The sequence below is a fragment of the Somniosus microcephalus genome, unplaced genomic scaffold, assembly GCF_052327205.1.
Source record: "Somniosus microcephalus isolate GS21.2 unplaced genomic scaffold, FLI_Smic_1.0 unresolved_chr4, whole genome shotgun sequence".
Taxonomy (NCBI): Eukaryota; Metazoa; Chordata; class Chondrichthyes; order Squaliformes; family Somniosidae; genus Somniosus; species Somniosus microcephalus.
Genome location: NW_028225182.1, coordinates 29598243 through 29620134, shown reverse-complemented (window position 1 = coordinate 29620134; position 21892 = coordinate 29598243). Strand labels below are relative to the sequence as shown.

The window sequence follows — 21892 nt, the reverse complement described above, 5'->3', positions numbered from 1 at the left end:
CACTGGGTGACCGAGTTACTGCACAAACATTGAACACACCACATCGCTTAAACATTGTTAACTGTTCGTATATACAACTGGGCAGAGTGTAAATCCAAAGTAACAGAAAGACTGGTCTAACAAACCTCATTCTAAAAATTTTTGTCGCACCACAGCCCCTCCCACAAACACTGTCCCGGTATAAAAGCAGACGGCGGGACCCCGACTGAATTCGAACCTGCAGCGGACGGTTGGAGCCGGATCCAGCATGTCCGACGTGGTTTCACTCCCATTCGTTTGGGAAACGCGTCATCAGGAGCGTAAAATTTCTCTTGATTCGTACCTTTTGTAGTGAAGGAGACAGAAAGTAACTAAAACCTGCCGAAACCCGGGACCTTTAGATCTTCAGTCTAACGCTCTCCCAACTGAGCTATTTCGGCTTCACGTCAAACGCAGTATTCTGTCGTTCTTTTGGAGGATTTTCTATCCCCGGGTGGAATTGCCCCTCTCGCTCATTCCTCACTTCGGGCAATGTGACCCGACCAGATCTCGGAGCTCAGGTTCTGTTAATGTAAAGCTGCAGTGTTGATAAAGATACAAAGCTGACACAGCACGGGGGACCTCACCGTGTTGGACACAGCGTGAAATGCAATGACATGTTCAAATAAAGTTACAGAGCACAACACATGTGTAAAATTCCCTGTTCTTTTCTCCACACTGATGGGTTGCGAAGGGAGAGACGGGCCGAAGTCTCACTGAGCCGCACTGATCACGAGCCAAATCAAGTTCAATCTTCAGGTATGGTGCTGAGCCCCACACAGAAGTGAAAATGCCCGTGGTTCTTAGTTCCTCGCACAGTGGGCTACTGAGCAATACAGGAAGGGCTAATGATCATCTTAATGCTCAAGTTATCAGGGGCCACGGACTCTCTGATTCCAGGCTTGCACACGTTGGTAAGTTTCAAAATTTGCATTTTTCACACTGGCAATGAAAATAATCGATAGCCGTGCCTGTGATAAGCTAAGTTTGTTCGGGAGATGCAGTGGGCAAGGAGATATACGGAAGACTGATAAAAACCGTGACTGCCCTGACACTGTGAGCTGCAGTTAAATGTTGGCAACATTTAAAGTCAGCCAGTCTAAATTTGACAGAAATCAAGTCCTGCTGACTTTGAAACAGCACGCATTTTACAGAAATCAAGAATGTGCATTTTGTATCGCTGTATGAAGAGTGATGTTGAGCAGCGGTGTGGAAAGTTGAATCAGGGGCGGAGCATTGTTCCGTAAGGGTGCATTGCATGGTGGCAATTCAAACAGCCCCAAAACGCACTGTTCCCTGAACCGGGAATCGAACCCGGGCCGCGGCGGTGAGAGCGCCGAATCCTAACCACTAGACCACCAGGGAAGCTGCAGCCAGCCTCCTGGCAGCAAGCACATCAACGCAGCTTTTCATGCTTGCTCCTTTGCAATTCAGATCCTTTCGCGCCAGGCAAACTGTTCGGACAAAATTATATTTTTTACATGAGAACACAACAGACGTGTTCGCGAAAGCACGGCACCAAGTGCGGGTAGGCATCCACTTGAAATCGATTTCCTCCTGTGTTTTTCTCTGGATGTTGTCTCTCTCGGTGCTGGGCGAACAATTCATTGATGCATTTGTCCTGAACTGAAGCCTTTTACCCATCTCGCGGGGTCAGAGCCGCTCTGTCTGTGTATTACCTGCCTGTGACACTTATCGGCAACATGCCGCCTGTTCAACTTTCAACAGCAAACCCAGAAAGACAAAAGAACAGAAAGATGTGTCTCTCAGCCCCGGTGGCAAAGGATGTTAATCCAAATATATCCCCCGTGAGAGTCTGTGTGCATTGGCTTCCTTATAAAGTTTGTATTGGAAATGTGCGGGAAAAGCGTAAAATTATGAAAACATCCTGATGGCCCGTACGGGGATCGAACCCGCGACCTTGGCGTTATTAGCACCACGCTCTCACCAACTGAGCTAACCGGCCACAATGCTCCCGTTGGCCAGGCTCGAACCTAGGCTGGAAAATTGTCTTTCAGGCTCACACTGGGTGACCGAGTTACTGCACAAACATTGAACACACCACATCGCTTAAACATTGTTAACTGTTCGTATATACAACTGGGCAGAGTGTAAATCCAAAGTAACAGAAAGACTGGTCTAACAAACCTCATTCTAAAAATTTTTGTCGCACCACAGCCCCTCCCACAAACACTGTCCCGGTATAAAAGCAGACGGCGGGACCCCGACTGAATTCGAACCTGCAGCGGACGGTTGGAGCCGGATCCAGCATGTCCGACGTGGTGTCACTCCCATTCGTTTGGGAAACGCGTCATCAGGAGCGTAAAATTTCTCTTGATTCGTACCTTTTGTAGTGAAGGAGACAGAAAGTAACTAAAACCTGCCGAAACCCGGGATCGAACCAGGGACCTTTAGATCTTCAGTCTAACGCTCTCCCAACTGAGCTATTTCGGCTTCACGTCAAACGCAGTATTCTGTCGTTCTTTTGGAGGATTTTCTATCCCCGGGTGGAATTGCCCCTCTCGCTCATTCCTCACTTCGGGCAATGTGACCCGACCAGATCTCGGAGCTCAAGTTCTGTTAATGTAAAGCTGCAGTGTTGATAAAGATACAAAGCTGACACAGGGGACCTCACCGTGTTGGACACAGCGTGAAATGCAATGACATGTTCAAATAAAGTTACAGAGCACAACACATGTGTAAAATTCCCTGTTCTTTTCTCCACACTGATGGGTTGCGAAGGGAGAGACGGGCCGAAGTCTCACTGAGCAGCACTGACCACGAGCCAAATCAAGTTCAATCTTCAGCTGCAGGTATGGTGCTGAGCCCCACACAGAAGTGAAAATGCCCGTGGTTCTTAGTTCCTCGCACAGTGGGCTACTGAGCAATACAGGAAGGGCTAATGATCATCTTAATGCTCAAGTTATCAGGGGCCACGGACTCTCTGATTCCAGGCTTGCACACGTTGGTAAGTTTCAAAATTTGCATTTTTCACACTGGCAATGAAAATAATCGATAGCCGTGCCTGTGATAAGCTAAGTTTGTTCGGGAGATGCAGTGGGCAAGGAGATATACGGAAGACTGATAAAAACCGTGACTGCCCTGACACTGTGAGCTGCAGTTAAATGTTGGCAACATTTAAAGTCAGCCAGTCTAAATTTGACAGAAATCAAGTCCTGCTGACTTTGAAACAGCACGCATTTTACAGAAATCAAGAATGTGCATTTTGTATCGCTGTATGAAGAGTGATGTTGAGCAGCGGTGTGGAAAGTTGAATCAGAGGCGGAGCATTGTTCCGTAAGGGTGCATTGCATGGTGGCAATTCAAACAGCCCCAAAACGCACTGTTCCCTGACCGGGAATCGAACCCGGGCCGCGGCGGTGAGAGCGCCGAATCCTAACCACTAGACCACCAGGGAAGCTGCAGCCAGCCTCCTGGCAGCAAGCACATCAACGCAGCTTTTCATGCTTGCTCCTTTGCAATTCAGATCCTTTCGCGCCAGGCAAACTGTTCGGACAAAATTATATTTTTTACATGAGAACACAACAGACGTGTTCGCGAAAGCACGGCACCAAGTGCGGGTAGGCATCCACTTGAAATCGATTTCCTCCTGTGTTTTTCTCTGGATGTTGTCTCTCTCGGTGCTGGGCGAACAATTCATTGATGCATTTGTCCTGAACTGAAGCCTTTTACCCATCTCGCGGGGTCAGAGCCGCTCTGTCTGTGTATTACCTGCCTGTGACACTTATCGGCAACATGCCGCCTGTTCAACAGCAAACCCAGAAAGACAAAAGAACAGAAAGATGTGTCTCTCAGCCCCGGTGGCAAAGGATGTTAATCCAAATATATCCCCCGTGAGAGTCTGTGTGCATTGGCTTCCTTATAAAGTTTGTATTGGAAATGTGCGGGAAAAGCGTAAAATTATGAAAACATCCTGATGGCCCGTACGGGGATCGAACCCGCGACCTTGGCGTTATTAGCACCACGCTCTCACCAACTGAGCTAACCGGCCACAATGCTCCCGTTGGCCAGGCTCGAACCTAGGCTGGAAAATTGTCTTTCAGGCTCACACTGGGTGACCGAGTTACTGCACAAACATTGAACACACCACATCGCTTAAACATTGTTAACTGTTCGTATATACAACTGGGCAGAGTGTAAATCCAAAGTAACAGAAAGACTGGTCTAACAAACCTCATTCTAAAATTTTTGTCGCACCACAGCCCCTCCCACAAACACTGTCCCGGTATAAAAGCAGACGGCGGGACCCCGACTGAATTCGAACCTGCAGCGGACGGTTGGAGCCGGATCCAGCATGTCCGACGTGGTTTCACTCCCATTCGTTTGGGAAACGCGTCATCAGGAGCGTAAAATTTCTCTTGATTCGTACCTTTTGTAGTGAAGGAGACAGAAAGTAACTAAAACCTGCCGAAACCCGGGATCGAACCAGGGACCTTTAGATCTTCAGTCTAACGCTCTCCCAACTGAGCTATTTCGGCTTCACGTCAAACGCAGTATTCTGTCGTTCTTTTGGAGGATTTTCTATCCCCGGGTGGAATTGCCCCTCTCGCTCATTCCTCACTTCGGGCAATGTGACCCGACCAGATCTCGGAGCTCAGGTTCTGTTAATGTAAAGCTGCAGTGTTGATAAAGATACAAAGCTGACACAGGGGACCTCACCGTGTTGGACACAGCGTGAAATGCAATGACATGTTCAAATAAAGTTACAGAGCACAACACATGTGTAAAATTCCCTGTTCTTTTCTCCACACTGATGGGTTGCGAAGGGAGAGACGGGCCGAAGTCTCACTGAGCAGCACTGATCACGAGCCAAATCAAGTTCAATCTTCAGCTGCAGGTATGGTGCTGAGCCCCACACAGAAGTGAAAATGCCCGTGGTTCTTAGTTCCTCGCACAGTGGGCTACTGAGCAATACAGGAAGGGCTAATGATCATCTTAATGCTCAAGTTATCAGGGGCCACGGACTCTCTGATTCCAGGCTTGCACACGTTGGTAAGTTTCAAAATTTGCATTTTTCACACTGGCAATGAAAATAATCGATAGCCGTGCCTGTGATAAGCTAAGTTTGTTCGGGAGATGCAGTGGGCAAGGAGATATACGGAAGACTGATAAAAACCGTGACTGCCCTGACACTGTGAGCTGCAGTTAAATGTTGGCAACATTTAAAGTCAGCCAGTCTAAATTTGACAGAAATCAAGTCCTGCTGACTTTGAAACAGCACGCATTTTACAGAAATCAAGAATGTGCATTTTGTATCGCTGTATGAAGAGTGATGTTGAGCAGCGGTGTGGAAAGTTGAATCAGGGGCGGAGCATTGTTCCGTAAGGGTGCATTGCATGGTGGCAATTCAAACAGCCCCAAAACGCACTGTTCCCTGACCGGGAATCGAACCCGGGCCGCGGCGGTGAGAGCGCCGAATCCTAACCACTAGACCACCAGGGAAGCTGCAGCCAGCCTCCTGGCAGCAAGCACATCAACGCAGCTTTTCATGCTTGCTCCTTTGCAATTCAGATCCTTTCGCGCCAGGCAAACTGTTCGGACAAAATTATATTTTTTACATGAGAACACAACAGACGTGTTCGCGAAAGCACGGCACCAAGTGCGGGTAGGCATCCACTTGAAATCGATTTCCTCCTGTGTTTTTCTCTGGATGTTGTCTCTCTCGGTGCTGGGCGAACAATTCATTGATGCATTTGTCCTGAACTGAAGCCTTTTACCCATCTCGCGGGGTCAGAGCCGCTCTGTCTGTGTATTACCTGCCTGTGACACTTATCGGCAACATGCCGCCTGTTCAACAGCAAACCCAGAAAGACAAAAGAACAGAAAGATGTGTCTCTCAGCCCCGGTGGCAAAGGATGTTAATCCAAATATATCCCCCGTGAGAGTCTGTGTGCATTGGCTTCCTTATAAAGTTTGTATTGGAAATGTGCGGGAAAAGCGTAAAATTATGAAAACATCCTGATGGCCCGTACGGGGATCGAACCCGCGACCTTGGCGTTATTAGCACCACGCTCTCACCAACTGAGCTAACCGGCCACAATGCTCCCGTTGGCCAGGCTCGAACCTAGGCTGGAAAATTGTCTTTCAGGCTCACACTGGGTGACCGAGTTACTGCACAAACATTGAACACACCACATCGCTTAAACATTGTTAACTGTTCGTATATACAACTGGGCAGAGTGTAAATCCAAAGTAACAGAAAGACTGGTCTAACAAACCTCATTCTAAAATTTTTGTCGCACCACAGCCCCTCCCACAAACACTGTCCCGGTATAAAAGCAGACGGCGGGACCCCGACTGAATTCGAACCTGCAGCGGACGGTTGGAGCCGGATCCAGCATGTCCGACGTGGTTTCACTCCCATTCGTTTGGGAAACGCGTCATCAGGAGCGTAAAATTTCTCTTGATTCGTACCTTTTGTAGTGAAGGAGACAGAAAGTAACTAAAACCTGCCGAAACCCGGGATCGAACCAGGGACCTTTAGATCTTCAGTCTAACGCTCTCCCAACTGAGCTATTTCGGCTTCACGTCAAACGCAGTATTCTGTCGTTCTTTTGGAGGATTTTCTATCCCCGGGTGGAATTGCCCCTCTCGCTCATTCCTCACTTCGGGCAATGTGACCCGACCAGATCTCGGAGCTCAGGTTCTGTTAATGTAAAGCTGCAGTGTTGATAAAGATACAAAGCTGACACAGGGGACCTCACCGTGTTGGACACAGCGTGAAATGCAATGACATGTTCAAATAAAGTTACAGAGCACAACACATGTGTAAAATTCCCTGTTCTTTTCTCCACACTGATGGGTTGCGAAGGGAGAGACGGGCCGAAGTCTCACTGAGCAGCACTGATCACGAGCCAAATCAAGTTCAATCTTCAGCTGCAGGTATGGTGCTGAGCCCCACACAGAAGTGAAAATGCCCGTGGTTCTTAGTTCCTCGCACAGTGGGCTACTGAGCAATACAGGAAGGGCTAATGATCATCTTAATGCTCAAGTTATCAGGGGCCACGGACTCTCTGATTCCAGGCTTGCACACGTTGGTAAGTTTCAAAATTTGCATTTTTCACACTGGCAATGAAAATAATCGATAGCCGTGCCTGTGATAAGCTAAGTTTGTTCGGGAGATGCAGTGGGCAAGGAGATATACGGAAGACTGATAAAAACCGTGACTGCCCTGACACTGTGAGCTGCAGTTAAATGTTGGCAACATTTAAAGTCAGCCAGTCTAAATTTGACAGAAATCAAGTCCTGCTGACTTTGAAACAGCACGCATTTTACAGAAATCAAGAATGTGCATTTTGTATCGCTGTATGAAGAGTGATGTTGAGCAGCGGTGTGGAAAGTTGAATCAGGGGCGGAGCATTGTTCCGTAAGGGTGCATTGCATGGTGGCAATTCAAACAGCCCCAAAACGCACTGTTCCCTGACCGGGAATCGAACCCGGGCCGCGGCGGTGAGAGCGCCGAATCCTAACCACTAGACCACCAGGGAAGCTGCAGCCAGCCTCCTGGCAGCAAGCACATCAACGCAGCTTTTCATGCTTGCTCCTTTGCAATTCAGATCCTTTCGCGCCAGGCAAACTGTTCGGACAAAATTATATTTTTTACATGAGAACACAACAGACGTGTTCGCGAAAGCACGGCACCAAGTGCGGGTAGGCATCCACTTGAAATCGATTTCCTCCTGTGTTTTTCTCTGGATGTTGTCTCTCTCGGTGCTGGGCGAACAATTCATTGATGCATTTGTCCTGAACTGAAGCCTTTTACCCATCTCGCGGGGTCAGAGCCGCTCTGTCTGTGTATTACCTGCCTGTGACACTTATCGGCAACATGCCGCCTGTTCAACTTTCAACAGCAAACCCAGAAAGACAAAAGAACAGAAAGATGTGTCTCTCAGCCCCGGTGGCAAAGGATGTTAATCCAAATATATCCCCCGTGAGAGTCTGTGTGCATTGGCTTCCTTATAAAGTTTGTATTGGAAATGTGCGGGAAAAGCGTAAAATTATGAAAACATCCTGATGGCCCGTACGGGGATCGAACCCGCGACCTTGGCGTTATTAGCACCACGCTCTCACCAACTGAGCTAACCGGCCACAATGCTCCCGTTGGCCAGGCTCGAACCTAGGCTGGAAAATTGTCTTTCAGGCTCACACTGGGTGACCGAGTTACTGCACAAACATTGAACACACCACATCGCTTAAACATTGTTAACTGTTCGTATATACAACTGGGCAGAGTGTAAATCCAAAGTAACAGAAAGACTGGTCTAACAAACCTCATTCTAAAAATTTTTGTCGCACCACAGCCCCTCCCACAAACACTGTCCCGGTATAAAAGCAGACGGCGGGACCCCGACTGAATTCGAACCTGCAGCGGACGGTTGGAGCCGGATCCAGCATGTCCGACGTGGTTTCACTCCCATTCGTTTGGGAAACGCGTCATCAGGAGCGTAAAATTTCTCTTGATTCGTACCTTTTGCAGTGAAGGAGACAGAAAGTAACTAAAACCTGCCGAAACCCGGGATCGAACCAGGGACCTTTAGATCTTCAGTCTAACGCTCTCCCAACTGAGCTATTTCGGCTTCACGTCAAACGCAGTATTCTGTCGTTCTTTTGGAGGATTTTCTATCCCCGGGTGGAATTGCCCCTCTCGCTCATTCCTCACTTCGGGCAATGTGACCCGACCAGATCTCGGAGCTCAGGTTCTGTTAATGTAAAGCTGCAGTGTTGATAAAGATACAAAGCTGACACAGCACGGGGGACCTCACCGTGTTGGACACAGCGTGAAATGCAATGACATGTTCAAATAAAGTTACAGAGCACAACACATGTGTAAAATTCCCTGTTCTTTTCTCCACACTGATGGGTTGCGAAGGGAGAGACGGGCCGAAGTCTCACTGAGCCGCACTGATCACGAGCCAAATCAAGTTCAATCTTCAGCTGCAGGTATGGTGCTGAGCCCCACACAGAAGTGAAAATGCCCGTGGTTCTTAGTTCCTCGCACAGTGGGCTACTGAGCAATACAGGAAGGGCTAATGATCCTCTTAATGCTCAAGTTATCAGGGGCCACGGACTCTCTGATTCCAGGCTTGCACACGTTGGTAAGTTTCAAAATTTGCATTTTTCACACTGGCAATGAAAATAATCGATAGCCGTGCCTGTGATAAGCTAAGTTTGTTCGGGAGATGCAGTGGGCAAGGAGATATACGGAAGACTGATAAAAACCGTGACTGCCCTGACACTGTGAGCTGCAGTTAAATGTTGGCAACATTTAAAGTCAGCCAGTCTAAATTTGACAGAAATCAAGTCCTGCTGACTTTGAAACAGCACGCATTTTACAGAAATCAAGAATGTGCATTTTGTATCGCTGTATGAAGAGTGATGTTGAGCAGCGGTGTGGAAAGTTGAATCAGGGGCGGAGCATTGTTCCGTAAGGGTGCATTGCATGGTGGCAATTCAAACAGCCCCAAAACGCACTGTTCCCTGAACCGGGAATCGAACCCGGGCCGCGGCGGTGAGAGCGCCGAATCCTAACCACTAGACCACCAGGGAAGCTGCAGCCAGCCTCCTGGCAGCAAGCACATCAACGCAGCTTTTCATGCTTGCTCCTTTGCAATTCAGATCCTTTCGCGCCAGGCAAACTGTTCGGACAAAATTATATTTTTTACATGAGAACACAACAGACGTGTTCGCGAAAGCACGGCACCAAGTGCGGGTAGGCATCCACTTGAAATCGATTTCCTCCTGTGTTTTTCTCTGGATGTTGTCTCTCTCGGTGCTGGGCGAACAATTCATTGATGCATTTGTCCTGAACTGAAGCCTTTTACCCATCTCGCGGGGTCAGAGCCGCTCTGTCTGTGTATTACCTGCCTGTGACACTTATCGGCAACATGCCGCCTGTTCAACTTTCAACAGCAAACCCAGAAAGACAAAAGAACAGAAAGATGTGTCTCTCAGCCCCGGTGGCAAAGGATGTTAATCCAAATATATCCCCCGTGAGAGTCTGTGTGCATTGGCTTCCTTATAAAGTTTGTATTGGAAATGTGCGGGAAAAGCGTAAAATTATGAAAACATCCTGATGGCCCGTACGGGGATCGAACCCGCGACCTTGGCGTTATTAGCACCACGCTCTCACCAACTGAGCTAACCGGCCACAATGCTCCCGTTGGCCAGGCTCGAACCTAGGCTGGAAAATTGTCTTTCAGGCTCACACTGGGTGACCGAGTTACTGCACAAACATTGAACACACCACATCGCTTAAACATTGTTAACTGTTCGTATATACAACTGGGCAGAGTGTAAATCCAAAGTAACAGAAAGACTGGTCTAACAAACCTCATTCTAAAAAATTTTGTCGCACCACAGCCCCTCCCACAAACACTGTCCCGGTATAAAAGCAGACGGCGGGACCCCGACTGAATTCGAACCTGCAGCGGACGGTTGGAGCCGGATCCAGCATGTCCGACGTGGTTTCACTCCCATTCGTTTGGGAAACGCGTCATCAGGAGCGTAAAATTTCTCTTGATTCGTACCTTTTGTAGTGAAGGAGACAGAAAGTAACTAAAACCTGCCGAAACCCGGGATCGAACCAGGGACCTTTAGATCTTCAGTCTAACGCTCTCCCAACTGAGCTATTTCGGCTTCACGTCAAACGCAGTATTCTGTCGTTCTTTTGGAGGATTTTCTATCCCCGGGTGGAATTGCCCCTCTCGCTCATTCCTCACTTCGGGCAATGTGACCCGACCAGATCTCGGAGCTCAGGTTCTGTTAATGTAAAGCTGCAGTGTTGATAAAGATACAAAGCTGACACAGGGGACCTCACCGTGTTGGACACAGCGTGAAATGCAATGACATGTTCAAATAAAGTTACAGAGCACAACACATGTGTAAAATTCCCTGTTCTTTTCTCCACACTGATGGGTTGCGAAGGGAGAGACGGGCCGAAGTCTCACTGAGCAGCACTGACCACGAGCCAAATCAAGTTCAATCTTCAGCTGCAGGTATGGTGCTGAGCCCCACACAGAAGTGAAAATGCCCGTGGTTCTTAGTTCCTCGCACAGTGGGCTACTGAGCAATACAGGAAGGGCTAATGATCATCTTAATGCTCAAGTTATCAGGGGCCACGGACTCTCTGATTCCAGGCTTGCACACGTTGGTAAGTTTCAAAATTTGCATTTTTCACACTGGCAATGAAAATAATCGATAGCCGTGCCTGTGATAAGCTAAGTTTGTTCGGGAGATGCAGTGGGCAAGGAGATATACGGAAGACTGATAAAAACCGTGACTGCCCTGACACTGTGAGCTGCAGTTAAATGTTGGCAACATTTAAAGTCAGCCAGTCTAAATTTGACAGAAATCAAGTCCTGCTGACTTTGAAACAGCACGCATTTTACAGAAATCAAGAATGTGCATTTTGTATCGCTGTATGAAGAGTGATGTTGAGCAGCGGTGTGGAAAGTTGAATCAGGGGCGGAGCATTGTTCCGTAAGGGTGCATTGCATGGTGGCAATTCAAACAGCCCCAAAACGCACTGTTCCCTGACCGGGAATCGAACCCGGGCCGCGGCGGTGAGAGCGCCGAATCCTAACCACTAGACCACCAGGGAAGCTGCAGCCAGCCTCCTGGCAGCAAGCACATCAACGCAGCTTTTCATGCTTGCTCCTTTGCAATTCAGATCCTTTCGCGCCAGGCAAACTGTTCGGACAAAATTATATTTTTTACATGAGAACACAACAGACGTGTTCGCGAAAGCACGGCACCAAGTGCGGGTAGGCATCCACTTGAAATCGATTTCCTCCTGTGTTTTTCTCTGGATGTTGTCTCTCTCGGTGCTGGGCGAACAATTCATTGATGCATTTGTCCTGAACTGAAGCCTTTTACCCATCTCGCGGGGTCAGAGCCGCTCTGTCTGTGTATTACCTGCCTGTGACACTTATCGGCAACATGCCGCCTGTTCAACTTTCAACAGCAAACCCAGAAAGACAAAAGAACAGAAAGATGTGTCTCTCAGCCCCGGTGGCAAAGGATGTTAATCCAAATATATCCCCCGTGAGAGTCTGTGTGCATTGGCTTCCTTATAAAGTTTGTATTGGAAATGTGCGGGAAAAGCGTAAAATTATGAAAACATCCTGATGGCCCGTACGGGGATCGAACCCGCGACCTTGGCGTTATTAGCACCACGCTCTCACCAACTGAGCTAACCGGCCACAATGCTCCCGTTGGCCAGGCTCGAACCTAGGCTGGAAAATTGTCTTTCAGGCTCACACTGGGTGACCGAGTTACTGCACAAACATTGAACACACCACATCGCTTAAACATTGTTAACTGTTCGTATATACAACTGGGCAGAGTGTAAATCCAAAGTAACAGAAAGACTGGTCTAACAAACCTCATTCTAAAAATTTTTGTCGCACCACAGCCCCTCCCACAAACACTGTCCCGGTATAAAAGCAGACGGCGGGACCCCGACTGAATTCGAACCTGCAGCGGACGGTTGGAGCCGGATCCAGCATGTCCGACGTGGTTTCACTCCCATTCGTTTGGGAAACGCGTCATCAGGAGCGTAAAATTTCTCTTGATTCGTACCTTTTGCAGTGAAGGAGACAGAAAGTAACTAAAACCTGCCGAAACCCGGGATCGAACCAGGGACCTTTAGATCTTCAGTCTAACGCTCTCCCAACTGAGCTATTTCGGCTTCACGTCAAACGCAGTATTCTGTCGTTCTTTTGGAGGATTTTCTATCCCCGGGTGGAATTGCCCCTCTCGCTCATTCCTCACTTCGGGCAATGTGACCCGACCAGATCTCGGAGCTCAGGTTCTGTTAATGTAAAGCTGCAGTGTTGATAAAGATACAAAGCTGACACAGCACGGGGGACCTCACCGTGTTGGACACAGCGTGAAATGCAATGACATGTTCAAATAAAGTTACAGAGCACAACACATGTGTAAAATTCCCTGTTCTTTTCTCCACACTGATGGGTTGCGAAGGGAGAGACGGGCCGAAGTCTCACTGAGCCGCACTGATCACGAGCCAAATCAAGTTCAATCTTCAGCTGCAGGTATGGTGCTGAGCCCCACACAGAAGTGAAAATGCCCGTGGTTCTTAGTTCCTCGCACAGTGGGCTACTGAGCAATACAGGAAGGGCTAATGATCATCTTAATGCTCAAGTTATCAGGGGCCACGGACTCTCTGATTCCAGGCTTGCACACGTTGGTAAGTTTCAAAATTTGCATTTTTCACACTGGCAATGAAAATAATCGATAGCCGTGCCTGTGATAAGCTAAGTTTGTTCGGGAGATGCAGTGGGCAAGGAGATATACGGAAGACTGATAAAAACCGTGACTGCCCTGACACTGTGAGCTGCAGTTAAATGTTGGCAACATTTAAAGTCAGCCAGTCTAAATTTGACAGAAATCAAGTCCTGCTGACTTTGAAACAGCACGCATTTTACAGAAATCAAGAATGTGCATTTTGTATCGCTGTATGAAGAGTGATGTTGAGCAGCGGTGTGGAAAGTTGAATCAGGGGCGGAGCATTGTTCCGTAAGGGTGCATTGCATGGTGGCAATTCAAACAGCCCCAAAACGCACTGTTCCCTGAACCGGGAATCGAACCCGGGCCGCGGCGGTGAGAGCGCCGAATCCTAACCACTAGACCACCAGGGAAGCTGCAGCCAGCCTCCTGGCAGCAAGCACATCAACGCAGCTTTTCATGCTTGCTCCTTTGCAATTCAGATCCTTTCGCGCCAGGCAAACTGTTCGGACAAAATTATATTTTTTACATGAGAACACAACAGACGTGTTCGCGAAAGCACGGCACCAAGTGCGGGTAGGCATCCACTTGAAATCGATTTCCTCCTGTGTTTTTCTCTGGATGTTGTCTCTCTCGGTGCTGGGCGAACAATTCATTGATGCATTTGTCCTGAACTGAAGCCTTTTACCCATCTCGCGGGGTCAGAGCCGCTCTGTCTGTGTATTACCTGCCTGTGACACTTATCGGCAACATGCCGCCTGTTCAACTTTCAACAGCAAACCCAGAAAGACAAAAGAACAGAAAGATGTGTCTCTCAGCCCCGGTGGCAAAGGATGTTAATCCAAATATATCCCCCGTGAGAGTCTGTGTGCATTGGCTTCCTTATAAAGTTTGTATTGGAAATGTGCGGGAAAAGCGTAAAATTATGAAAACATCCTGATGGCCCGTACGGGGATCGAACCCGCGACCTTGGCGTTATTAGCACCACGCTCTCACCAACTGAGCTAACCGGCCACAATGCTCCCGTTGGCCAGGCTCGAACCTAGGCTGGAAAATTGTCTTTCAGGCTCACACTGGGTGACCGAGTTACTGCACAAACATTGAACACACCACATCGCTTAAACATTGTTAACTGTTCGTATATACAACTGGGCAGAGTGTAAATCCAAAGTAACAGAAAGACTGGTCTAACAAACCTCATTCTAAAAATTTTTGTCGCACCACAGCCCCTCCCACAAACACTGTCCCGGTATAAAAGCAGACGGCGGGACCCCGACTGAATTCGAACCTGCAGCGGACGGTTGGAGCCGGATCCAGCATGTCCGACGTGGTTTCACTCCCATTCGTTTGGGAAACGCGTCATCAGGAGCGTAAAATTTCTCTTGATTCGTACCTTTTGTAGTGAAGGAGACAGAAAGTAACTAAAACCTGCCGAAACCCGGGATCGAACCAGGGACCTTTAGATCTTCAGTCTAACGCTCTCCCAACTGAGCTATTTCGGCTTCACGTCAAACGCAGTATTCTGTCGTTCTTTTGGAGGATTTTCTATCCCCGGGTGGAATTGCCCCTCTCGCTCATTCCTCACTTCGGGCAATGTGACCCGACCAGATCTCGGAGCTCAGGTTCTGTTAATGTAAAGCTGCAGTGTTGATAAAGATACAAAGCTGACACAGGGGACCTCACCGTGTTGGACACAGCGTGAAATGCAATGACATGTTCAAATAAAGTTACAGAGCACAACACATGTGTAAAATTCCCTGTTCTTTTCTCCACACTGATGGGTTGCGAAGGGAGAGACGGGCCGAAGTCTCACTGAGCAGCACTGACCACGAGCCAAATCAAGTTCAATCTTCAGCTGCAGGTATGGTGCTGAGCCCCACACAGAAGTGAAAATGCCCGTGGTTCTTAGTTCCTCGCACAGTGGGCTACTGAGCAATACAGGAAGGGCTAATGATCATCTTAATGCTCAAGTTATCAGGGGCCACGGACTCTCTGATTCCAGGCTTGCACACGTTGGTAAGTTTCAAAATTTGCATTTTTCACACTGGCAATGAAAATAATCGATAGCCGTGCCTGTGATAAGCTAAGTTTGTTCGGGAGATGCAGTGGGCAAGGAGATATACGGAAGACTGATAAAAACCGTGACTGCCCTGACACTGTGAGCTGCAGTTAAATGTTGGCAACATTTAAAGTCAGCCAGTCTAAATTTGACAGAAATCAAGTCCTGCTGACTTTGAAACAGCACGCATTTTACAGAAATCAAGAATGTGCATTTTGTATCGCTGTATGAAGAGTGATGTTGAGCAGCGGTGTGGAAAGTTGAATCAGAGGCGGAGCATTGTTCCGTAAGGGTGCATTGCATGGTGGCAATTCAAACAGCCCCAAAACGCACTGTTCCCTGACCGGGAATCGAACCCGGGCCGCGGCGGTGAGAGCGCCGAATCCTAACCACTAGACCACCAGGGAAGCTGCAGCCAGCCTCCTGGCAGCAAGCACATCAACGCAGCTTTTCATGCTTGCTCCTTTGCAATTCAGATCCTTTCGCGCCAGGCAAACTGTTCGGACAAAATTATATTTTTTACATGAGAACACAACAGACGTGTTCGCGAAAGCACGGCACCAAGTGCGGGTAGGCATCCACTTGAAATCGATTTCCTCCTGTGTTTTTCTCTGGATGTTGTCTCTCTCGGTGCTGGGCGAACAATTCATTGATGCATTTGTCCTGAACTGAAGCCTTTTACCCATCTCGCGGGGTCAGAGCCGCTCTGTCTGTGTATTACCTGCCTGTGACACTTATCGGCAACATGCCGCCTGTTCAACTTTCAACAGCAAACCCAGAAAGACAAAAGAACAGAAAGATGTGTCTCTCAGCCCCGGTGGCAAAGGATGTTAATCCAAATATATCCCCCGTGAGAGTCTGTGTGCATTGGCTTCCTTATAAAGTTTGTATTGGAAATGTGCGGGAAAAGCGTAAAATTATGAAAACATCCTGATGGCCCGTACGGGGATCGAACCCGCGACCTTGGCGTTATTAGCACCACGCTCTCACCAACTGAGCTAACCGGCCACAATGCTCCCGTTGGCCAGGCTCGAACCTAGGCTGGAAAATTGTCTTTCAGGCTCACACTGGGTGACCGAGTTACTGCACAAACATTGAACACACCACATCGCTTAAACATTGTTAACTGTTCGTATATACAACTGGGCAGAGTGTAAATCCAAAGTAACAGAAAGACTGGTCTAACAAACCTCATTCTAAAAATTTTTGTCGCACCACAGCCCCTCCCACAAACACTGTCCCGGTATAAAAGCAGACGGCGGGACCCCGACTGAATTCGAACCTGCAGCGGACGGTTGGAGCCGGATCCAGCATGTCCGACGTGGTTTCACTCCCATTCGTTTGGGAAACGCGTCATCAGGAGCGTAAAATTTCTCTTGATTCGTACCTTTTGCAGTGAAGGAGACAGAAAGTAACTAAAACCTGCCGAAACCCGGGATCGAACCAGGGACCTTTAGATCTTCAGTCTAACGCTCTCCCAACTGAGCTATTTCGGCTTCACGTCAAACGCCGTATTCTGTCGTTCTTTTGGAGGATTTTCTATCCCCGGGTGGAATTGCCCCTCTCGCTCATTCCTCACTTCGGGCAATGTGACCCGACCAGATCTCGGAGCTCAGGTTCTGTTAATGTAAAGCTGCAGTGTTGATAAAGATACAAAGCTGACACAGCACGGGGGACCTCACCGTGTTGGACACAGCGTGAAATGCAATGACATGTTCAAATAAAGTTACAGAGCACAACACATGTGTAAAATTCCCTGTTCTTTTCTCCACACTGATGGGTTGCGAAGGGAGAGACGGGCCGAAGTCTCACTGAGCCGCACTGATCACGAGCCAAATCAAGTTCAATCTTCAGCTGCAGGTATGGTGCTGAGCCCCACACAGAAGTGAAAATGCCCGTGGTTCTTAGTTCCTCGCACAGTGGGCTACTGAGCAATACAGGAAGGGCTAATGATCATCTTAATGCTCAAGTTATCAGGGGCCACGGACTCTCTGATTCCAGGCTTGCACACGTTGGTAAATTTCAAAATTTGCATTTTTCACACTGGCAATGAAAATAATCGATAGCCGTGCCTGTGATAAGCTAAGTTTGTTCGGGAGATGCAGTGGGCAAGGAGATATACGGAAGACTGATAAAAACCGTGACTGCCCTGACACTGTGAGCTGCAGTTAAATGTTGGCAACATTTAAAGTCAGCCAGTCTAAATTTGACAGAAATCAAGTCCTGCTGACTTTGAAACAGCACGCATTTTACAGAAATCAAGAATGTGCATTTTGTATCGCTGTATGAAGAGTGATGTTGAGCAGCGGTGTGGAAAGTTGAATCAGGGGCGGAGCATTGTTCCGTAAGGGTGCATTGCATGGTGGCAATTCAAACAGCCCCAAAACGCACTGTTCCCTGACCGGGAATCGAACCCGGGCCGCGGCGGTGAGAGCGCCGAATCCTAACCACTAGACCACCAGGGAAGCTGCAGCCAGCCTCCTGGCAGCAAGCACATCAACGCAGCTTTTCATGCTTGCTCCTTTGCAATTCAGATCCTTTCGCGCCAGGCAAACTGTTCGGACAAAATTATATTTTTTACATGAGAACACAACAGACGTGTTCGCGAAAGCACGGCACCAAGTGCGGGTAGGCATCCACTTGAAATCGATTTCCTCCTGTGTTTTTCTCTGGATGTTGTCTCTCTCGGTGCTGGGCGAACAATTCATTGATGCATTTGTCCTGAACTGAAGCCTTTTACCCATCTCGCGGGGTCAGAGCCGCTCTGTCTGTGTATTACCTGCCTGTGACACTTATCGGCAACATGCCGCCTGTTCAACTTTCAACAGCAAACCCAGAAAGATGTGTCTCTCAGCCCCGGTGGCAAAGGATGTTAATCCAAATATATCCCCCGTGAGAGTCTGTGTGCATTGGCTTCCTTATAAAGTTTGTATTGGAAATGTGCGGGAAAAGCGTAAAATTATGAAAACATCCTGATGGCCCGTACGGGGATCGAACCCGCGACCTTGGCGTTATTAGCACCACGCTCTCACCAACTGAGCTAACCGGCCACAATGCTCCCGTTGGCCAGGCTCGAACCTAGGCTGGAAAATTGTCTTTCAGGCTCACACTGGGTGACCGAGTTACTGCACAAACATTGAACACACCACATCGCTTAAACATTGTTAACTGTTCGTATATACAACTGGGCAGAGTGTAAATCCAAAGTAACAGAAAGACTGGTCTAACAAACCTCATTCTAAAAATTTTTGTCGCACCACAGCCCCTCCCACAAACACTGTCCCGGTATAAAAGCAGACGGCGGGACCCCGACTGAATTCGAACCTGCAGCGGACGGTTGGAGCCGGATCCAGCATGTCCGACGTGGTTTCACTCCCATTCGTTTGGGAAACGCGTCATCAGGAGCGTAAAATTTCTCTTGATTCGTACCTTTTGCAGTGAAGGAGACAGAAAGTAACTAAAACCTGCCGAAACCCGGGATCGAACCAGGGACCTTTAGATCTTCAGTCTAACGCTCTCCCAACTGAGCTATTTCGGCTTCACGTCAAACGCCGTATTCTGTCGTTCTTTTGGAGGATTTTCTATCCCCGGGTGGAATTGCCCCTCTCGCTCATTCCTCACTTCGGGCAATGTGACCCGACCAGATCTCGGAGCTCAGGTTCTGTTAATGTAAAGCTGCAGTGTTGATAAAGATACAAAGCTGACACAGCACGGGGGACCTCACCGTGTTGGACACAGCGTGAAATGCAATGACATGTTCAAATAAAGTTACAGAGCACAACACATGTGTAAAATTCCCTGTTCTTTTCTCCACACTGATGGGTTGCGAAGGGAGAGACGGGCCGAAGTCTCACTGAGCCGCACTGATCACGAGCCAAATCAAGTTCAATCTTCAGCTGCAGGTATGGTGCTGAGCCCCACACAGAAGTGAAAATGCCCGTGGTTCTTAGTTCCTCGCACAGTGGGCTACTGAGCAATACAGGAAGGGCTAATGATCATCTTAATGCTCAAGTTATCAGGGGCCACGGACTCTCTGATTCCAGGCTTGCACACGTTGGTAAGTTTCAAAATTTGCATTTTTCACACTGGCAATGAAAATAATCGATAGCCGTGCCTGTGATAAGCTAAGTTTGTTCGGGAGATGCAGTGGGCAAGGAGATATACGGAAGACTGATAAAAACCGTGACTGCCCTGACACTGTGAGCTGCAGTTAAATGTTGGCAACATTTAAAGTCAGCCAGTCTAAATTTGACAGAAATCAAGTCCTGCTGACTTTGAAACAGCACGCATTTTACAGAAATCAAGAATGTGCATTTTGTATCGCTGTATGAAGAGTGATGTTGAGCAGCGGTGTGGAAAGTTGAATCAGGGGCGGAGCATTGTTCCGTAAGGGTGCATTGCATGGTGGCAATTCAAACAGCCCCAAAACGCACTGTTCCCTGACCGGGAATCGAACCCGGGCCGCGGCGGTGAGAGCGCCGAATCCTAACCACTAGACCACCAGGGAAGCTGCAGCCAGCCTCCTGGCAGCAAGCACATCAACGCAGCTTTTCATGCTTGCTCCTTTGCAATTCAGATCCTTTCGCGCCAGGCAAACTGTTCGGACAAAATTATATTTTTTACATGAGAACACAACAGACGTGTTCGCGAAAGCACGGCACCAAGTGCGGGTAGGCATCCACTTGAAATCGATTTCCTCCTGTGTTTTTCTCTGGATGTTGTCTCTCTCGGTGCTGGGCGAACAATTCATTGATGCATTTGTCCTGAACTGAAGCCTTTTACCCATCTCGCGGGGTCAGAGCCGCTCTGTCTGTGTATTACCTGCCTGTGACACTTATCGGCAACATGCCGCCTGTTCAACTTTCAACAGCAAACCCAGAAAGATGTGTCTCTCAGCCCCGGTGGCAAAGGATGTTAATCCAAATATATCCCCCGTGAGAGTCTGTGTGCATTGGCTTCCTTATAAAGTTTGTATTGGAAATGTGCGGGAAAAGCGTAAAATTATGAAAACATCCTGATGGCCCGTACGGGGATCGAACCCGCGACCTTGGCGTTATTAGCACCACGCTCTCACCAACTGAGCTAACCGGCCACAATGCTCCCGTTGGCCAGGCTCGAACCTAGGCTGGAAAATTGTCTTTCAGGCTCACACTGGGTGACCGAGTTACTGCACAAACATTGAACACACCACATCGCTTAAACATTGTTAACTGTTCGTATATACAACTGGGCAGAGTGTAAATCCAAAGTAACAGAAAGACTGGTCTAACAAACCTCATTCTAAAAATTTTTGTCGCACCACAGCCCCTCCCACAAACACTGTCCCGGTATAAAAGCAGACGGCGGGACCCCGACTGAATTCGAACCTGCAGCGGACGGTTGGATCCGGATCCAGCATGTCCGACGTGGTTTCACTCCCATTCGTTTGGGAAACGCGTCATCAGGAGCGTAAAATTTCTCTTGATTCGTACCTTTTGCAGTGAAGGAGACAGAAAGTAACTAAAACCTGCCGAAACCCGGGATCGAACCAGGGACCTTTAGATCTTCAGTCTAACGCTCTCCCAACTGAGCTATTTCGGCTTCACGTCAAACGCCGTATTCTGTCGTTCTTTTGGAGGATTTTCTATCCCCGGGTGGAATTGCCCCTCTCGCTCATTCCTCACTTCGGGCAATGTGACCCGACCAGATCTCGGAGCTCAGGTTCTGTTAATGTAAAGCTGCAGTGTTGATAAAGATACAAAGCTGACACAGCACGGGGGACCTCACCGTGTTGGACACAGCGTGAAATGCAATGACATGTTCAAATAAAGTTACAGAGCACAACACATGTGTAAAATTCCCTGTTCTTTTCTCCACACTGATGGGTTGCGAAGGGAGAGACGGGCCGAAGTCTCACTGAGCCGCACTGATCACGAGCCAAATCAAGTTCAATCTTCAGCTGCAGGTATGGTGCTGAGCCCCACACAGAAGTGAAAATGCCCGTGGTTCTTAGTTCCTCGCACAGTGGGCTACTGAGCAATACAGGAAGGGCTAATGATCATCTTAATGCTCAAGTTATCAGGGGCCACGGACTCTCTGATTCCAGGCTTGCACACGTTGGTAAGTTTCAAAATTTGCATTTTTCACACTGGCAATGAAAATAATCGATAGCCGTGCCTGTGATAAGCTAAGTTTGTTCGGGAGATGCAGTGGGCAAGGAGATATACGGAAGACTGATAAAAACCGTGACTGCCCTGACACTGTGAGCTGCAGTTAAATGTTGGCAACATTTAAAGTCAGCCAGTCTAAATTTGACAGAAATCAAGTCCTGCTGACTTTGAAACAGCACGCATTTTACAGAAATCAAGAATGTGCATTTTGTATCGCTGTATGAAGAGTGATGTTGAGCAGCGGTGTGGAAAGTTGAATCAGGGGCGGAGCATTGTTCCGTAAGGGTGCATTGCATGGTGGCAATTCAAACAGCCCCAAAACGCACTGTTCCCTGACCGGGAATCGAACCCGGGCCGCGGCGGTGAGAGCGCCGAATCCTAACCACTAGATCACCAGGGA

General features: G+C 48.4%; 31 non-coding genes across 31 annotated transcripts; all 31 read right to left on the bottom strand.

Annotated features, from left to right (window-relative positions):
- Nucleotides 1–1310: 1310 nt before the first annotated feature.
- On the bottom strand, nucleotides 1311–1383 carry trnae-cuc (transfer RNA glutamic acid (anticodon CUC)). The gene has a single exon. It is a non-coding gene; the product is annotated as a tRNA-Glu (tRNA).
- Nucleotides 1384–1910: 527 nt separating this feature from the next.
- On the bottom strand, nucleotides 1911–1984 carry trnai-aau (transfer RNA isoleucine (anticodon AAU)). The gene has a single exon. It is a non-coding gene; the product is annotated as a tRNA-Ile (tRNA).
- A 415-nt stretch (nucleotides 1985–2399) lies between these two features.
- trnaf-gaa (transfer RNA phenylalanine (anticodon GAA)) lies at nucleotides 2400–2472 on the bottom strand. The gene has a single exon. It is a non-coding gene; the product is annotated as a tRNA-Phe (tRNA).
- An 892-nt stretch (nucleotides 2473–3364) lies between these two features.
- On the bottom strand, nucleotides 3365–3436 carry trnae-cuc (transfer RNA glutamic acid (anticodon CUC)). The gene has a single exon. It is a non-coding gene; the product is annotated as a tRNA-Glu (tRNA).
- Nucleotides 3437–3956: 520 nt separating this feature from the next.
- trnai-aau (transfer RNA isoleucine (anticodon AAU)) lies at nucleotides 3957–4030 on the bottom strand. The gene has a single exon. It is a non-coding gene; the product is annotated as a tRNA-Ile (tRNA).
- Nucleotides 4031–4444: 414 nt separating this feature from the next.
- trnaf-gaa (transfer RNA phenylalanine (anticodon GAA)) lies at nucleotides 4445–4517 on the bottom strand. Its single transcript has one exon. It is a non-coding gene; the product is annotated as a tRNA-Phe (tRNA).
- Nucleotides 4518–5409: 892 nt separating this feature from the next.
- Nucleotides 5410–5481, bottom strand: trnae-cuc (transfer RNA glutamic acid (anticodon CUC)). Its single transcript has one exon. It is a non-coding gene; the product is annotated as a tRNA-Glu (tRNA).
- A 520-nt stretch (nucleotides 5482–6001) lies between these two features.
- Nucleotides 6002–6075, bottom strand: trnai-aau (transfer RNA isoleucine (anticodon AAU)). The gene has a single exon. It is a non-coding gene; the product is annotated as a tRNA-Ile (tRNA).
- Nucleotides 6076–6489: 414 nt separating this feature from the next.
- Nucleotides 6490–6562, bottom strand: trnaf-gaa (transfer RNA phenylalanine (anticodon GAA)). The gene has a single exon. It is a non-coding gene; the product is annotated as a tRNA-Phe (tRNA).
- An 892-nt stretch (nucleotides 6563–7454) lies between these two features.
- trnae-cuc (transfer RNA glutamic acid (anticodon CUC)) lies at nucleotides 7455–7526 on the bottom strand. The gene has a single exon. It is a non-coding gene; the product is annotated as a tRNA-Glu (tRNA).
- A 527-nt stretch (nucleotides 7527–8053) lies between these two features.
- Nucleotides 8054–8127, bottom strand: trnai-aau (transfer RNA isoleucine (anticodon AAU)). The gene has a single exon. It is a non-coding gene; the product is annotated as a tRNA-Ile (tRNA).
- A 415-nt stretch (nucleotides 8128–8542) lies between these two features.
- trnaf-gaa (transfer RNA phenylalanine (anticodon GAA)) lies at nucleotides 8543–8615 on the bottom strand. The gene has a single exon. It is a non-coding gene; the product is annotated as a tRNA-Phe (tRNA).
- An 897-nt stretch (nucleotides 8616–9512) lies between these two features.
- trnae-cuc (transfer RNA glutamic acid (anticodon CUC)) lies at nucleotides 9513–9585 on the bottom strand. Its single transcript has one exon. It is a non-coding gene; the product is annotated as a tRNA-Glu (tRNA).
- A 527-nt stretch (nucleotides 9586–10112) lies between these two features.
- Nucleotides 10113–10186, bottom strand: trnai-aau (transfer RNA isoleucine (anticodon AAU)). Its single transcript has one exon. It is a non-coding gene; the product is annotated as a tRNA-Ile (tRNA).
- A 415-nt stretch (nucleotides 10187–10601) lies between these two features.
- trnaf-gaa (transfer RNA phenylalanine (anticodon GAA)) lies at nucleotides 10602–10674 on the bottom strand. Its single transcript has one exon. It is a non-coding gene; the product is annotated as a tRNA-Phe (tRNA).
- Nucleotides 10675–11566: 892 nt separating this feature from the next.
- On the bottom strand, nucleotides 11567–11638 carry trnae-cuc (transfer RNA glutamic acid (anticodon CUC)). The gene has a single exon. It is a non-coding gene; the product is annotated as a tRNA-Glu (tRNA).
- A 527-nt stretch (nucleotides 11639–12165) lies between these two features.
- Nucleotides 12166–12239, bottom strand: trnai-aau (transfer RNA isoleucine (anticodon AAU)). The gene has a single exon. It is a non-coding gene; the product is annotated as a tRNA-Ile (tRNA).
- A 415-nt stretch (nucleotides 12240–12654) lies between these two features.
- Nucleotides 12655–12727, bottom strand: trnaf-gaa (transfer RNA phenylalanine (anticodon GAA)). Its single transcript has one exon. It is a non-coding gene; the product is annotated as a tRNA-Phe (tRNA).
- An 897-nt stretch (nucleotides 12728–13624) lies between these two features.
- On the bottom strand, nucleotides 13625–13697 carry trnae-cuc (transfer RNA glutamic acid (anticodon CUC)). The gene has a single exon. It is a non-coding gene; the product is annotated as a tRNA-Glu (tRNA).
- A 527-nt stretch (nucleotides 13698–14224) lies between these two features.
- trnai-aau (transfer RNA isoleucine (anticodon AAU)) lies at nucleotides 14225–14298 on the bottom strand. Its single transcript has one exon. It is a non-coding gene; the product is annotated as a tRNA-Ile (tRNA).
- Nucleotides 14299–14713: 415 nt separating this feature from the next.
- Nucleotides 14714–14786, bottom strand: trnaf-gaa (transfer RNA phenylalanine (anticodon GAA)). The gene has a single exon. It is a non-coding gene; the product is annotated as a tRNA-Phe (tRNA).
- An 892-nt stretch (nucleotides 14787–15678) lies between these two features.
- Nucleotides 15679–15750, bottom strand: trnae-cuc (transfer RNA glutamic acid (anticodon CUC)). The gene has a single exon. It is a non-coding gene; the product is annotated as a tRNA-Glu (tRNA).
- A 527-nt stretch (nucleotides 15751–16277) lies between these two features.
- On the bottom strand, nucleotides 16278–16351 carry trnai-aau (transfer RNA isoleucine (anticodon AAU)). The gene has a single exon. It is a non-coding gene; the product is annotated as a tRNA-Ile (tRNA).
- Nucleotides 16352–16766: 415 nt separating this feature from the next.
- Nucleotides 16767–16839, bottom strand: trnaf-gaa (transfer RNA phenylalanine (anticodon GAA)). Its single transcript has one exon. It is a non-coding gene; the product is annotated as a tRNA-Phe (tRNA).
- Nucleotides 16840–17736: 897 nt separating this feature from the next.
- trnae-cuc (transfer RNA glutamic acid (anticodon CUC)) lies at nucleotides 17737–17808 on the bottom strand. Its single transcript has one exon. It is a non-coding gene; the product is annotated as a tRNA-Glu (tRNA).
- Nucleotides 17809–18319: 511 nt separating this feature from the next.
- trnai-aau (transfer RNA isoleucine (anticodon AAU)) lies at nucleotides 18320–18393 on the bottom strand. The gene has a single exon. It is a non-coding gene; the product is annotated as a tRNA-Ile (tRNA).
- Nucleotides 18394–18808: 415 nt separating this feature from the next.
- trnaf-gaa (transfer RNA phenylalanine (anticodon GAA)) lies at nucleotides 18809–18881 on the bottom strand. Its single transcript has one exon. It is a non-coding gene; the product is annotated as a tRNA-Phe (tRNA).
- Nucleotides 18882–19778: 897 nt separating this feature from the next.
- Nucleotides 19779–19850, bottom strand: trnae-cuc (transfer RNA glutamic acid (anticodon CUC)). Its single transcript has one exon. It is a non-coding gene; the product is annotated as a tRNA-Glu (tRNA).
- A 511-nt stretch (nucleotides 19851–20361) lies between these two features.
- Nucleotides 20362–20435, bottom strand: trnai-aau (transfer RNA isoleucine (anticodon AAU)). Its single transcript has one exon. It is a non-coding gene; the product is annotated as a tRNA-Ile (tRNA).
- Nucleotides 20436–20850: 415 nt separating this feature from the next.
- Nucleotides 20851–20923, bottom strand: trnaf-gaa (transfer RNA phenylalanine (anticodon GAA)). The gene has a single exon. It is a non-coding gene; the product is annotated as a tRNA-Phe (tRNA).
- An 897-nt stretch (nucleotides 20924–21820) lies between these two features.
- Nucleotides 21821–21892, bottom strand: trnae-cuc (transfer RNA glutamic acid (anticodon CUC)). Its single transcript has one exon. It is a non-coding gene; the product is annotated as a tRNA-Glu (tRNA).